Source organism: Psammomys obesus, unplaced genomic scaffold, assembly GCF_907164565.1.
Source record: "Psammomys obesus unplaced genomic scaffold, mPsaObe1.curated_primary_1811, whole genome shotgun sequence".
Lineage (NCBI taxonomy): Eukaryota > Metazoa > Chordata > Mammalia > Rodentia > Muridae > Psammomys > Psammomys obesus.
The window spans coordinates 8,537,411-8,554,347 of record NW_026585895.1 but is presented as its reverse complement, the minus strand read 5'-3'; the positions used below and the strand labels follow the sequence as shown (position 1 = coordinate 8,554,347).

The 16,937-nt window shown below is 44.4% G+C and overlaps 1 protein-coding gene across 1 annotated transcript in view; it reads right to left on the bottom strand.

Annotated features, from left to right (window-relative positions):
- The window catches only part of Pde11a (phosphodiesterase 11A), a 287,680-nt gene that overhangs the window by 226,034 nt on the left and 44,709 nt on the right, over positions 1-16,937 (bottom strand). The gene's annotated exons all lie outside the window — the stretch shown is intronic.

The following is a 16,937-nucleotide window of genomic DNA, read 5'->3' as shown; positions in this document are numbered from 1 at the left end:
TCTTTCATGGGTATGCCCCAGTGACCTACTTTCTCCAACTAGAAAGGAAGGAAAAACAAGCAAACGACCTTCTGTCTTACAAGTTCCTGATAAGAATAGTTTGAAAAGCATGTAAAATATGTTTTATGCCAGGGCATGAAGATGTACATATTGAGTTCATACAAAAATCTGTGGAAAGTCTCTCCAGGCTTCCTGAGTAGTACTCAGGAGAGGGTTTAGAGCTTTACACGAGGACAGGAAGGCCTTTCTTCCTTTCTTTCTTTCTTTCTTTCTTTCTTTCTTTCTTTCTTTCTTTCTTTCTTCATTTCTTTCTTATATTTATTATATGAAATACTTCAGCAAATCAGAATAATTCTGGAGGGATAAAATGAATGTATGATTATCACTTCATCTGCAAAACTAATTGCAGTTTCTGAAAATGATTTCAATAAGCAAACAGCTTCTGACCGTTTCCAAGCCTAGAGTTCCATTTATGCCTCCGCTCAGCTCCATGGAGAACAGGAGGAGCTCGGGGAAGCCTCCCGCCTGCACTCCTCCCCGAGTGCTGTCCGTCCAGCTATTCTGAACGTGCTGGAGGGGTTTCCTGAATCCTAAACTAAAGCTCTCCTCTCTGTCCTTCACTCAAGTACAATAGATTTGTCCTGCTGTATGATGATCTCAGTCTTGCTGAAATCAGATCAAAATGCTAGACAGAGGATGCACACCCTCGAGATTTCAGGGATTCTTGTCCTGTTTTCATGACTTGATTTCATGTTCACTTCCTCACCGTGTGGTACACATCTTCTTCCACACTTGCTGTAGGACCGTCCTACACATGTACGCGTATGCCCCTCCTCCTATCAATATGCCTACTATCATTTATCCCACAGCTGTTGGTCCCTTGGCAAGAGGAAAGTTTTCTGTCCCCTAAACAAACCGGGAAGCAGCCAGGACGGCCGCACTGACCTGTTGTTTCCAGGGAGGCCCCTCAGCCAGGCTTCCCCGCAGAAGCTGGCTGCCCCGTGGCTTTGCTTTCCAAGCACTGCGGGGCTCTGTGCGTTCAACTCTGTCTTCTAGCTCTCTGCCTTGGGCATCGCCCACATTGTTGTCAGGAGGAACAGGAGGAAGGCCCTGTGATGATGGAGTTCAGAGACAACCTGCTTTCAGCTCTGTCGTTTTCTTCCTTCCTTCCTTCCTTCCTTCCTTCCTTCCTTCCTTCCTTCTTCCCTTCCTTTCTTCCTTACCTTCCTTCCTTTCATCTTTCTTTCCTTCCTTTTCTCCTCCCTTCCTTCCTTTTCCTTTTTTTCCAAGAAAGGGTTTCTCTGTGTCGCCTTGCTGCCTTGGAGCTCACTTTGTAGACCAGGTTGGTCTTGAACTCACAAAAGTCTGCCTGCCTCTGCTTCCTGAGTGCTGGGATTAAAGGTGTGTGCTGCCACCACCCCAGCTAGGTCTGTAGTTTTCTAACTGTGCAGCCTGTAGCAAAAAGTCTCAAGAATCTAAATCTCCTCTTTGGTCCTAAATGGTTTAGTTTCAACAAAATAATTTCATGTCTGTTCTCTTTTTATGATTTTTCACTCAGAGGAGATAATTCTCAGCAATTTCTCATGAGGTTTTAGAAAATAAGACTCTCATTCAGTTGTCATCTCTCTAACAAGCTCAGTGCGCATTGTGCAAGAACGACTTCATTGTTACAGTCTTCCAGTATAATCACAATTTCCTAAGGATTGATCGGCTGCATGCTCTAGAATGTCAGGTTACAGCATCTCTACCATGAACGTAGTGGTGCTCTCTGCTTTATTTTTCCTCTTTCTAGATGGTGAGGACACCCAATCCACTGCTAACAAAAAGACTAGACAGGCACACAGACTCGGGGCTTGATCTCAGCTCAGATCCAGGTTCATGATGTATGTCATGAAGTACAAGGAGCAAAGAAGAAGTGGAGAAGTGAAAGGCAGATAAACTCAGAAAAGTCTTAACAGCTTAAATATGCATGAAGGTCATAAGGGTATGTGTCCAAAGATTTTTTTTTTTCTAGGAATAACCTTCTTCCAAAGGGTGGTTGTGACCTTGTATTTCCAGCACAAACAGAACAGTAATATGCTGGTCGGTGACTTACTGATCTGTGCATGGCCAGGCAAAGAATAACCCTTGCTTGGCCCAGCAATCTGTGTGCAACCTGCCCTTGGCAACAGCTTGAAGACAAGGGAGGAAGAAAGTAAGGAGTGCTTGTGTTTTACTGAAGAAATCCGTGCTGTAGACTGAGAGTCTGTCGTTTGTTGTCTCCAGACAGATGGCTCCTCAAAGATCCAAACTGTGAAAGCCTGCATGGCACTGCGCCACCTCGCCAGGACCAAAGCTGAAAGCCGTGGGCATTCTCGAGCCAAAGAAGAAATGTTGCCCAAGGAAGAGCATGGACTCTTCCAGAAAGTTCAGGTGCGTCATGCCAGATGCTAAGTGGAGACTATGTGTGTGTGTGTGTGCGCGCGTGCGTGTGTGTGCGTGTGCGCGCGCGCAGATGTGAAGGTGCTTTCATCTACACTTATATGAAGGCCAGTGGTCTACATCAGATGTCTTCCACTTACTTTGTGTGGAAAGTGTTTCTCACAGAACCTAAAGCTCACTGTTTTGGCTGGCCAGTGAAGCCCTAGATCTGCTTGCCCCGCCCCCAACCCCAAGCCCTGGGGCTAGATGCATACTGTTATGCCAAGCCTCTACCTGAAGGCTGGCGATCCAAACTTGGGCCTCCTGCTCTCAGTATAAAAAGCTTTGTAACCTGATGGTGATGGTGATGATGATGGTGGTGATGATGATTGTAAAGATGATGATTGTGGTGATGCTGCTGCTGGTGGTGGTGATGGTGGTGGTGATGGTGGTGGTGATGGTGGTGGTGATGGTAGTGATGATGATTGTGGTGATGCTGCTGCTGGTGGTGGTGATGGTGGTGGTGATGGTGGTGGTGATGGTGGTGATGATGGTGGTGGTGATGGTGGTGCTGCTGCTGACTGTAATGATGATGATGATAGGAGGAATGAGAGGAAGGAGGAGGAGAGTCTTTGAAAACAAAATAACTCAAGTTATAAAACACTAGCAATGGAGCTGGGTTTTGCACTCGCAACCACTGGGCAGTCCTAAACAGGAAGGCATCGAGTTCCCACAGTTACTTCCTGTATTGTCTAGACAAAGTCCTTCCAACACACCACATACGCCTTACAGATGAATGAAGTCAAGGTCCAGCCAGCCGATAATCAGTTCATTCTCACAGGGCATCATTTCAAACTGTCTCCAGCAGGAGAATTTCATTACTGCCTTCCAGTTTTATGTAAGCCCCCTTTCAGGGACTATGTGGAATAGACCTTAAAGCGTCTCTGGGCAGCACTAACTCACATAACCTCATTTTTCAAAGCTGTTCATTACTTTCACCCTCTCCTAGCACGCTCCCGCTCCAGCTTGGGCCTCCCATGGGGAACCTCAGTCCTGCTCTGGTAGATAGGGTGCTGGCATTTTCCTCATTTCTTAAGGGAGTGTGCCCAATCTGAGGAGAGAAAAATGCTCCTTTGTTGATTGACAAGCAGATCAGACTCTGCCCATAAAGTAGCCTTACAATCATATCTAGCCAGGTTATTACCCAGGGCAGATCACAGAGGCATAAAAAGAAATAATTGAAAATGATAAAAAGCGATGGCTACATTTCTACCTCAAATACCAAAAAGAGGAAAAGGGAAAATACCTAACTATGTATTTTGAATGAATAGATTATTAGAAATAGAAATTACAGCGATGTCATAAATTTAGCTTATATTCCATTTTAAGTTCTCCAATAAGATATATAACATGGCTTCATTTAAACGGCACAGTCCCTAATCTGACTAAGCATAGGGAGGGGAAACCCCCAATTGGCCACAGGGTGATTTACACAGGACACCTCCCTCTTCTGCCAGCCACAACAAGCACGATGCAAATTCTAATTTTTAAGTAGAATTTTTTTTTTTTTACAGAAAAAAAAACTAGAGATGGGTTGGGGGTCAGGGGAGCACATTCATTAAAATGTTTTTGTCAGTAAACACAAGAAATGGAACAAAATAATAATAAAAGTTACATAGCTTTTATATGTATGCCACATGGCTATATATGCATGGAGTCATTATATCTTAATGATATATATTAAGATATAATAGGAATCTATCGTGTGTGTGTGTATGCACGCCTGTGCACATGCCTGCATGCCTGCATGCGTGTGTGCCCTTGTGTATGTGCGTGTTAAGAAAGTATTTGCATGGGTATGTGTGGGCGAGTGTGTTTGTGTGGGTTAGCATTGGGTGTCTTTGTTGACAGTTCTCCACCTTGTTTTTAGGGGCAGGGTTCCTTACCCAACCTGGAGTGTATCCGTTTGACTGGGCAGATGAACCTGTCTCCATGCCAGCGCCCTTCCCAGCTCTGACTTTTGGTTGAGGTCTGGGAACCTGAGCTCAGGGACCTCATGCTTGCACAGCAGACCCCGCAGTGACTGAGCCGTTTCCTGGTCCCAACCTTTCCCATTTTTCTTGCACACATAAGGCTCACACTCAGTCACAGGTGTTCTTGAAAGGCTGAGCTGACACCAAAACCATTTAGAAATGATATGTTCCTTAGTCACACACTCTCTGCCTCCTAATTATTAAGCATGTACATGCTCCCATTTCAGTTACCTACTTACACCTGTGTATCGAGTGCAGAGAAAGCTCTGTGTTTCCCTGAAGCTGAGACAGCAGGAAACCAATGAACATGCACTGTCACCATGTCCCATGTAAAGACAGGCGGGTGGCAGGCAGGTGACACTTGTCCTGGATCTGCGACATAGGGGAGGTGACCCTCTGCGCACTCAAACCCAACCACATTCATCCAGTGAGGGTGGAAGTGTGCACGCCCGGGCCTGCTGTAAAGACAAACGGGGTGGTGTGCGCAGAGACCAATCACAGAAGAGACACTTTATAATCCTTTCCATTATTTTCTCGCTTAAGAAGAAAAACAAACACGGCGGAATACTGTTTGTTGCTGGCGATGCTTACAATTTTCATTCAGTCCTTGGCAAGGAAAATGTGCAGCGTTGTGTTTATGAGTTCAGGGACCTGGGATTCGTGTGTTATCAGGGAGCAGATAGTTGCCCTAGCAACAGTGGATGCTCTAGGAGGAAGGGAGAGATGGCTCAGTGGTTAAGAGTGCTGACTGCTCTTCCACAGGAGCCAGGCTCAAATCCCAGCACTCGCATGGACAACTGTAACGCCAGTTCCAGGGGATCTGACCCACTCTTTTGGCTTCTACAGGCACAGAGCCTGTATGTGCAGGCAAAACGCCCATACACATACAATAATAAAAGTTTAAAATTTTGTGTTCATAAACAAATTTATATGCCAGAGGTCTTGAGAAAGACATTCTCCCCAATGTGGCCATGATAGTGGCCCAGAGGTCTCTGCGTTCAAAAGAATGAGGCTTTGTTGCTGGCAAAAGTAATGATTCCTATAGAACCATGGGGAGTGGCACTGTTAGGAGGTGTGGCCTTATTGGAGGAGGTGTGGCCTTGTTGGAGAAAGTGTGTCCTAGCCTCCTTTGGCTGCGAGGGGAGGGAGATAGAGAGCTGTCAGCTACTTCTCCAGTGCCATGTCTGCCTGCATGTTGCCATGCCTTCCACCGTGATGGCCGGGGGTGGGGGAAGGGGGGAAATAAACCCCTGAAACTGTAAGCCAGACCCAATTCAATGTTTTCCCTCTAAGAATTGCCGAGGTCACGGTGTCTCTTCACGGCATTGGAAACCCTAGCTAAGACAGGTAGTAACTCCTCTGACAACCACCACCAGTGACATTCAAGATCCTGTGTCACTTAGAATATGCTAGAGCATCTCCTCCCACACTAAAAGTTGTCAAGCTGAAACAAGTTCCAAGCTTGCAACCTTAGGCATGGACCCTGAGGTTGCCTAACCCTGGCACAGGGCTAAAGAGCACATCTGCCCGAGGCCACACCCAGAACCAGGGTCGCCTCTGAAATGCAGCAAGAGAGCAGCAAGAGAGGCTTAGATCGCCTACACACAGGAATTTGTGAAGAGCTGATAAACTATTTGACCCAACTTGAAAGCAGGTTTTTGTTTAAGTGTCTTTATCTGTAGCAGAATCCCATCTGAGATCTGTTTCCACTAAAATAAAACATCCAGCACAAAGGAAAACAGTCCACTCCCTCCTAATTCAAATTTCTTGGCAGACGTTTTGCGGCGCCTCGTCGCTAGCCCGAATAATCGAGAGGTTGCATGTGACCAAATTAGCTTACGTCGGTGTGCACCGTGGCTGGCTTGTTTCCTGAGCAACGGCTGATGAATTCCTTGTATAATTCGTGCACATACAGAACAAATCAAAGGAGGGAAAATAAAATGAAATTAGTAACCAAGGACATGAGCCAGGCATGGTGGGGCACGCCTGTAACCCTGATGTGGGAGGTGAGGCAGGAAAAGCTGGAGTTCAACTCACCTCAGCTGCACAGGAGTTCAAGGCCAGCCTAGACTAGGAGAAAGTGAGAAGTGACTTGCTAATGGCTACAGGGTGTGGGGGTGAAATGCCTTGAAACTGTGTTAATAGTTGCATAGTATGCCAATGTGCTAATGGCTCATTCAACTGCAAATGTGCTAATTCAATTGTAGGTGGGTGAGTTAAATGTATGTGCATTGTATCTCAATAAAGACATTTTAAAAACTTCTTTTAAACCTCTTCACCCAGTCATCCTAAGAGTTTGAATCACACTGAATTGCAGGAATTGGTTGTCTCTGACCTATGACACATCACTTTATTAGTCCAACAGAAAAGCACCCTGAGGTGACTGCCAAAGTTCACTTATTAGTTAAGGGGTTAATAGTAACTTTATAATATGATTTTGAAAACAATCTAAATGTTAAGAGACAAAATGATTAAACAAACTTAGATAATTACGCAGTAGAAACTGATTTAGCCTTTCAAATCAGATGTTTGAAAAATTGCTTAAAATATGATAAAATAGTCTATATACTACACACTATAAATTTGGGGATATTTTATAGGTAGTAATAAATAAGCACAGGGAACATCAAGAACAAAAGCAATATATTTTCTGAATATATTTCTGAAAGAGGTTTATGGGTGATATAAATTTTGCTTTTTTGTACTTTTCAAACTTTCTACAATAAATTAATATGATTTTACAGTTAGAAAATGACCTTATCATAAAAGGAAAACATTGAAAAGAAATAGATATGCAAGTCAAAGAAAGCTAAGTGTACTTGATTTCCACCCAATTCCACTTACGGTAAAAAAAATATATAGAGAGAGAGTTTTCCAAAATTCATTGCAGGCCAGACTGGAATTACAGAGTGAGGTTCTGTCTCCTGGGAGGAAAGAGGAGGAAAAGGAGGAGGAGGCTGGATAAGAGTAGCCAGGTGGAGTAATGCATGCTTGTTATCCCACCACCCAGGAGGCTGAAGCAGGATTGCCTGGAATGTAAGGCCAGTCCTGGCTGCACAAAAAGTTCCAGGTCAGCTTGAGCTACATGGTAAGATGCTGTCTAGAAGAAGAGGAAGGAGGAGGAGGAGGAGAAGAAGGAAGAGGAGGAGGAGAAGGAGGGGGAGGAATTCAAGAAATTGAGCATGAAACAACATTGTGTTTATTCAAACAATAGCACTAGGCTATTTATGCAGCTACAGTTGCCTGCCTCAGTTTGAATTCTCCGGGAACTAAGGATCCACGACACCTGCTCTGGTTCCCTAACAACGTTTTTCCTGCCAACGAGTGTTTACTTATTTCTAATCTGCAAGTGTAAAACGCTCTTGTCTAAGTCCTGTGCAAGGCCATGTTTATAAGACAGTCATCTGTTGTTTTGACATGCTTAAGACAGGACTTACCTATTTCATGTCCTAGCAGCCATTAAAAGCTGTGGATTTATTAGTCCCTTGGTATGAGATGGCCTACCTCTGCCTCGCCCTAAGCCTTCCCTTCCAGATCCACCATAATCTTGTCTGTTTAGTCCAGCCATGTCAGGTCTGGGTCAAGCAGACTCCTAATCTCCTCCACTTGAGCAAGCACGGCTAATGTTGTGATTAGAACTTGATAGTCGGGAAAACAACCCAGGATGCTTGGGATGGGCACAGCAATCAAGCAAGCTTGGGTGCTGGAGGGATAGGAGCACTTACCACGCTTGCAGAGGGGTGGAGTTCGGTTCCCAGCACCCACACGGGGAGGCTTCGGACTATGCACCTCCAGCTCCAGAAAACTGAATGCCATTTTCTAACCTTTAAGGGCACATGCACACGTGCATGCGCGCACTGGAGCACGCACGCACACACGCACGCGAGCGCGCGCGCACACACACACACAAATACAAACACAAAGACACAAACCATGCACACAAAGAAAAATAAAATAAACTATAAAAAACAAACAAACAAGTGCCAGGTGGTGGTGGCTCATGCCTTTTAACCCAGAACTCGGGAGGCAGAGGCAGATAGACCTCTGAGTTTTTAGGCCAGCATGGTCTACAGAGTGAGTTCCAGGACAGCCACGGCTACACAGAGAAACCCTGTCTCAGAAACAAACAAAAACAGAAAACAAAACAAATATAAAGCAAGTTTGGCACATAAGACTGCCTAGAGAGACAAATTTTATCCTGAGATAAAGGGAAAGGAAACAGATTGCATTGAAGTCAGTCATGATTTATTACAGTTTTCTATATTTTACTTACTATCATCGTGTGTGTGTGTGTGTGTGTGTGTGAGTGATTGTAGGTGTATGCATGCCACAGCTTGCATGTGAAGGTCAGAACTTTACAGAGCTGGTTTTGTCCTTCCGTGGGTTCCAGATACACCCTCGGAGGATGTCAGATTGTTCTCCGAAAGACTGTCAATCAACCCATATGCCAAGCCCCCAGAATACAGCCTACACTGTATAGATGCCATCCATTGTCAAATCATAGTGTCCAAAGTTCACCCTGAGTTCCGACAGCAATGTGTTTGGAAAACTTGGTTATTTCTGAAACTCTTGGTCAAATACCTTCCAGTGAACACATGGGCTATGGATGAACTGGCCACTGGTGCTCTCACAGTGACTGTTTGGATCCTGGGCAATCACCACTAAAAGGCAAACGGTGTCGTGATTCAATCATGGGTTAGATGTAGATAAAATATTAACAAGTTATAGGCTTTGATCCAAATTTCCCCCCAGACTAAGATCTTATTGATTAAACACAAGTTGAAAGAACAAGCCATCTGCAGAGACGCTTGAGCCCTCTTTTGCTGAACACTAATATTTAATCATAATTTTATGGCAACATGTTCAAAAAGCTTAGCCTAGGTGTAGCCAAAAAAAAATGCAAATAACGGCTTTGTATGCAGGGGGGCTTTTCTTACAATCAGTTCATGCCTTGATCCTCTGGGGTTTAAGCACCTTAAACGCAATGAGGTGTTAGCAGGAAACAGTAAGTGCTCCTGTTACTACAGTGTGGCCCTGACATCTGCGGTTCTCAGTCTGTGGGTGAGGACCCCGTTGGGAGTTGAATGACCCTTTCAAAAAGGTTGCCTAAGACCACAGGAAAACACAAATAATTTCACAGTAGTGAAATTGCAGTTAGTAAGTAGCAATGAAAATAATTTTAGGGTTGGGGGTCACCACAACATGAGGAACTGTATTCAAGGGTCACAGCCTTAAGGAGGGTGAGAGCCATCACTGTAGTTCAAAGCGTTTGGAAAACTTGGTGTCTTAATGGGTCTCTTACTTAGCATCTTTTTCAGAACCCATTCAGACAATGGGGAAAAAAATCCATCTATCTTTGGTGTCAGTAAGTTGTTTTATTGAATTGACTAGTTGTTTGGGAGTTGGCCATAATGGTAGAACTGCAGCTTGCAGCCATGTCTAAAATATTCAAATTAAAAAGAAATCAATTATATGGTAGCCAAACTCTATATTAGTAGCCTTCTCAAATTGTATGCACCTTTCTGAGATCACCAACCTGTCTCTTCTTCAGTATAATGAATCCAACATCATCCTCAACACAATGAACCTGACGTCTTTTTTGTACCTTTGATACCTCCCAGCTGCTACATACCATCCTCCCGAGCAGAAAATGCTTTGAAGTGGAAGGCCCAGGGCCTATGAGTTCCTCCCTGTTATCTGCTGTGAGTCTCGTGCTAATGTCTCGTGGCAAACCTGAACTCCGCAGAGACTCATTAGTGCCATCCCGGCACCCTCCTCAATGCCAGTTGGCAGCGCAGCACTGCCAGGAACAAGTGCTGGAACATGACCAATCCCCGGCAGCTGAGCTCTGCTAGCAGCATCCCAGCTCCAAAGGATGGCAGTACAATCAGCATACGGGCAGAGCCGGACGTTCTGGATTGGAGGCTGGAAGCAGTTAACCACAGGCTAAGAAACTCCACAACACCAACCAAAGCAGACCTTCGGGCCATGACTGTTACACACATTCACCACCAAAAGGCAACTGCAATGGACATGGTCTGCTTTATGGAACATGAGAAGAGACAACATCTTTGCTAGCAAAGTGTGCACAGCCTGGGAGGGTGGGTAAGAGCCCACGCTCACTGCCATTTCCCAGTAGTCATGCCAGCGAGCCTGAAAGTCTTAATAGATCACCAGGGTTGCTTCTATCCTACTCATAATTACATTCTGCAAAAGTAACATCTCCCTTTACTCCCTTTGAATAACAAAGGGCTAAGTTAACTGGATGTAAGGACTCTAATCATACAACCTAAATCACCTAGCTTAGGCACATCCCCGGAAATAGGAACATTCGCTTAGAACCCAGGCAGTGAACCAGAAAATTCCAGTCATCCCTTCTCCGTGGCCTTCCTTTGTGAGCACCTCCAGCATGAATTACCAGACTAGTAATTTGCCGGTGTGTGGCTGAAATGATTAATAAATGCACATGGGAGACTGGAATTCGTGCAAAACTCTCCCTGCTGCCAATTAAATTCTGGCTAATTATCCAAGACTTTTAAAGAGCATGGTGGCATTAAAGCCACTGAAATGAAAGCTTTAGGACAGGGCTGGGTGACTGCCTGCCTGTACCAGATGAAGACAAGCACCAGAGAAGGAACCAATGACCTTTCCAAGCTCCCCCCAATAATTACTGCACGACACCACATAGCCACCGAGCCTTTGTCCACAACCACAGAACTTTGAAGAAACAAGATAAATTCCTATTCACCATGACATTATCTGCATAAATATCCCTAGATGAATATCATACATTTAATCTTTTCTGTATCTTGAAGTATTTGTTAGTTTTCATACCTCAAAGTGTTTTAAAATTATGCTACATATATTTTGCAATCTAAAAAAAATGGAATTGTAAGATGAGAGGACAAAAATAATGTAATGCTAATTACACAATACATTTACATGGCTGATGATAAAGCAGCTGCATCTTGCCCACTGATAGGGGTTACCCTAAACTCTTACTGTTTGTTAACTGCTTCACTCCTCACAGCAACTCTTTGAGGAAGGCTTTGAGGCTCAGAAGGTCCAGCAGGCTTGTCCAAGCTCACTCAGCTAAGGAGAAAATGCTTGAGCTGTCTTGGAGGCATTCTGACTCCAGAATCTCTCTCAGGTACTCAGGTATGCACAAACCTTCCTTTTGTTTCCTTGTCTCCTTACCAGTGGGCAACCCAGAAATTACAGGTGCATCTGGACTTTAAAAGGCTTGTGCTTGTTTGCTTGTTTTGGTTTTGTTTTTTTAAGATTTTAATTTTTAAACATGTGTGTCTGTGTGTGGGTTTCTGCCCATGAGGGCAGTATCCATGGAGGCCAGAAGAGGGCGTCAGATTCCCTGGAGCCGGAGTCACAGGTGGTTGTGAGCCACCATGTAGATGCTAGGAACTGAACTCGGATCCTCTGCAAGAGCAGTCCTCACTCCTAACATCTGAGTCATCTGTCCAGCCTGCCGCTGTGGGACCTTGTGCTCCTTTGAATGTGGAAGGAGGTTGTCTGAAACCTGCCTGGAAGATCAAGGGAAACTGACCTTAGATTTTTAAATGCGAATTGAGCTGAGTCAGCAGAGCATGGAGAATGGTCTTGTCCAACACTCCCGTCATTCTAAACAAGTTCAGAGATTTTGAAAGCTTCTGACAAAGACTTGGCTTGCCTTTTGACTCAGCAAATTTCAATCTTTGGCATGTACCCCAAGGAAATAAGAAGAAAGCAAAAGGTGATGTGTTCAAGACGCCACTCAGCTCGCTCACTCACATGCAAGTTACAGTCTTCAAAAGCTGGAACTTGAAGGGCACTTTAAGACGTCAATACGTACAAATGATGTACACATGCGGCAAGTGTACCGTGACCCAGACTGAATTAGTTAACAGCTGCAAGCAGTCCACAGTAAAGGACAGAGAAACAAGGTTATATAGAAAAAGAAAATCAGAAAGCTTTTTAATCACCCCAAATGGAAAATACAGAATATATTCACATGTAGACAGATAGGGAAGAATCCAATTTCCGTTTACATTTTACATAGAGAGAATGTAAGGCTGTTCATGGTGGCACATGTGTAAGCTCAGCATTCAGGACGCAGTCTCGGTGGGCTCACCACAAGCTTGAGACCAGCCTGGTCGATATAGCAACTTCCAGGCAAGTAAGGCTACATAGTGAGACTTTCTCTCAAAAACAAGAAGTAGAATACAAACTAATATAAGGATAATCTTAAAGAAGGAAATAAAAACAATATATAAATTAATAGTGATATAGTAAAATCAGGAACTCATAATAAAACCCCAGTGCCAGAAGAGTACCTGGCATATAGAGGGCATTAATAAAAACCTTTGTTTAATGAAAACAAACGGGCAACCTAATGAAATCGTGCTTTGAAGAAGTCAGCCGCCGCCACTTGCGTTTGACAGGCTCCAGGGGCCAGGAACAGCATATTCTATGGTGAAAAGAGGGGGAGACTTAAATATGCTTTGATCTGAGGTTTTGGTATGAGGATACTGAAGGACAGATAATGCAAAACCCCTTGACCTCGGGTAATAGCTCAGGGAGTGTTTTCTTACTGGCCCTGCGTTGGCAGAAGCCTGGATGAGGAAAGGTGCGCTAGTCAGTGAGCACAGCTCCACTGCTCTGCGTTCATTGCTGCTGAGATTATGATAAGGGTGTGCACTGGTGAGGGTGGGTCCAGCTTACGTCATCATGAGTGGTCTGATCTTTTCCCGTCTGCATGTGGGATCTCTCATTGTACCTTACAGAATATGCATTTCATACTGATCACAGAATACACAGCTAAAGGGGAGGTGGCTGGAGGAAGAGCTGAGCTTCTGGTCCCTCTGGCTGAATGTTCTTCCTGTCGCCTCCTTCCAATGAATAGAAACTTAGAAACAAATCACACCAGTGGTTCTCAACCTTCATAAAGCTGCAGTCCTTTAGTGCAGTTCATGTTGTAGCGACCCCCAACCATAAAATTATCCTTTTGCTACTTTATAACTGTAATTTTGCTATTCTTACAAATTGTAATCTGATACCCATCCAGTGGTGGTTGTGATCCATAGGTTGAGAACAACTGAGTTACACAGAGGTAATTTTTCACTGAGACTTGCCTGAGCTTCAGACTGTGCTGTCAGTGTACTGGGAGGTCTTTCTAGTTTCCCAGTGCCCTTTCATGGAATCTCCTTTCCACATAGAGGAAGTGATTTTAATACAAATATCACTGTAAATTTCACACAGGAAGCTGTAAAACCACTTTGCCATTCCTCATTGGAAGAGGCAGCTGATTGTATCCTTTTCCACCAAACATTTCTAGAATTTAGTTTCTATTATTTTCCTCACCATACACAACACTAGAATCCTTGCAAGAAGAAACCAACACAGGCTAGAAATTACAGCCATAAAATGTTTTATAACTGTGTCACCTGGGTGAATACAATCTACCCGGCCTAACTGCCAAAACTCCCAAGCAGTGAAAATATTATATATATATATATATTTAATATACTGGAAGAAAAAAGATACTATGGGCACATGAAACAATTGTAGAAGAAAATAATCATAACTTTTTGAACAAGAAAATAGGATCCACTATAAGAGATAATCTTTCTGAGAATAAGTGACCAATACAAAAGAAAAAAATTAAACTCTCATGGAAAATATTAGAAGTAAAAGTTATAGATTATTCTGGCCCTGAAACTTACATTTTACTGGGCATTTGTTATTATGATCTTATTTAATTTTTGAGCTACGTAGTGGGGGATACTGTGTCTGACAGGTAAAGTCACTGAGGGAAATTCTGTGGCTTTACAAAGGTCATCAGCCAAGCTGGGCTCATAGCCCCCTCCCTCCTCTCCTCCCAGCCCCACCCTTCCTTCCTGTTTCTCCTGCCCCCTTTTACTCCTCAGAGAAGGGGAGCCCCCTCTACCCGAGTATACCAAGTCTCATCAGGACTGAGCACATCCTCTTCCCCTGAGGCCTGGTGCGGTAGCCCTGCCAGGGGAAAGTGATCGAAAAGCAGGCAACAGAGTCCATGTCAGACTCAGGCCCTATTCCCCTTACTAGAGAATCCATACGAAGACCGAGCTGCCCATCGGCTACATCTTTGTAAGGAACCTATGTCCAGTCCATGCAAGCTCCTTGGTTGGTGCTTCAGTCCACAGGCCCCCCTGGGCCCTGGCTGGTTGGCCGTGTTGGTCTTCTTGTGGAGCTCCTGTCCCCACTGGGTCCTTCTATCTGTCTTTCCACTCTTCCACAAGCCTCCCTGCGCTCCACCCAATGTTCGGCTGAGGCCTCTGCTTCTGTTTCCATCAGGTGCTGGGTGGAGCCACTCAGCGGACAGCTATGCTTAGGCTCCCATCTGCAATTTTTAAATTTATTTTAATTTTAATTTTTTTTTTTTTTTTAGACGGGGTTCCTCTGGGTAGCCCTGGATGTCCTGGAACTCACTCTGTAGACCAGGCTGGCCTGGAACTCAGAGAATCGCCTGTGTGCTGGGATTAAAGGCACTCACCACCACCACCTGGTTATGCCCAGTTTTCAGTAAAGCTGAACACTGATGCTATTCAAGAAAGGCATTACAATGCCTGCAGCAAGCCTTGCCTTAAACCACTGAGGCTTATGGGGCCTTATCTTGTAACTAAAAACCCTCTGGGAGGAGACCATGAAGCAAACACAGCACAAATGAGTCAAAGGAACGGTCTGCTTGTATCATGGGATCCCCAAGAGAGCAGGTCAGAGCAGAGGGCAGTTGTCACATTCTAAAAGGCACAAGCCCCAAATCCCACTTGAACTGTGAAAGGAGACACACTAGCTCAAGATTTTGGCATCTGTATTTAAATTAGTGATCAAAATAACTGCTTTGTTGGAACTGGAGATATGGTTTAGCATTTCAAGTTCATACTGCTTTGGCACAGGTCCCTGCTTTGGCTCACAGGATCCATCCTTACCAGCTCACAACCCCCCTGCAACTCCAGCTCCAGGAGATCCAATGAATATCCTCTTAGGCTCACGTGAACATGCTCCCACACAAACACACAAACATACACGTAAGTAAAAAGTAAAGTCTTTCTAAAAATTGTTTTACCTAGACATCCCATTAAATGTGTTATACAGACGAAGGTGGTCTACGCTACGTTTTTACGGGTTTTATTATTAATTAACATTTTGGCCATTTCGTAAAGGTTTATAATGCACACTGATTGCTCTCACCTCTTGCTCTCTTCTATGTAGGTGCATCCTATCCACCTACTCCCCCATTTCCCCTACAAATGGCTTTCTCGTATTTATATCTATTTGTTTTGTTTTCTGACTCACTGAATTTAACCAGGGCTATTTGTGTCACCACAGACTTAGAGTTTATGTCACCATGGATTTAGAGCTATCTGTTGGAGCCTGCTGGGCTTAGCAGTGGATAATACAACTGAAAACAACAGCTTTTCCTCTCTCAGAATCCACCTAACCAAGAGCTCAGCAGTAAAGGGTAGGCTTTATGAGACCTTCCTCCACCCATGTTTACAGGGCCAGCCTTATGCCGGCCAAGTGTAACTGCAGCTGCTTGCTGTGAGTTCATCATTACAGTGGCTGTGTCCTGCCTAACGAATTTTATATCTTCTCCTTATTCTCTAACTCTTACATTCCTCCTGCCCTTCTTCACAAGGTTCCCTGAGCCTTAGCAGGGGTGGTGGTGTAGGGTGGTTCAGGGCTGAGCCCCCAACATCACTTTTGACACTGGACAGCTGTGAGCCTCTAAATTCACCATCATGTGTTGCAAAACAGTTTCCAGACGCTGTTTCTGTCTCTTTTGGTTCTGACAATGGAAACCTTGATTTGGGGATGAAATGTTATCTCTTCCAAGAAGCCCCTTTGGAGCTCCTCTCTCCCCTATGGTCAGATTAGAACATATTGTGCCTCTCACCTCAGGTAGCTCCTGGATGCCACAAAATATATGGGATTTTCCCACCTACCTCCTATGATCCCAACCCATGTGCTTCATATACACAATTTGTAAGAGGCCATCCGAGGTGCTGCGGTGCTCTGAGTTTATAAACTTTTCCAAGGATTTGAGTTCTTTCAATTCCACTCTAGAAATGACCTCAGTGGAGGAGTCACTTCATTTAGAAGTCCTCCCGTTTTCCTATAACCGCAGTTCATGTTCGCCTTCTGTACCAGAACATTTGCACTCGTGTGATTTTAACAACCAAGCACTGGTAAATAGCAGGGCCTCAGCAGAAGGCTAAATTGTAAGGTTTTCAACCACATAGCACATGAGGAAGGTTTTCACCAAACTTAAACGAACTGGAATGAGATTTGCTTTCCCTTCAGCCAGACTCTATTCAGTGTGAAGGCGAAGGCCCTGAAGGCAGGCCTCAGTTCCCGAAGAGCCTCTCTTGTCACAGCTTGCAATAAACTATTAGTAAAGGACGTACTTTTCCAGAGCGAAAAGTATGTGACGTCCACCAAAGTCACCTGTTCTTCAGAAACAGAAACTAC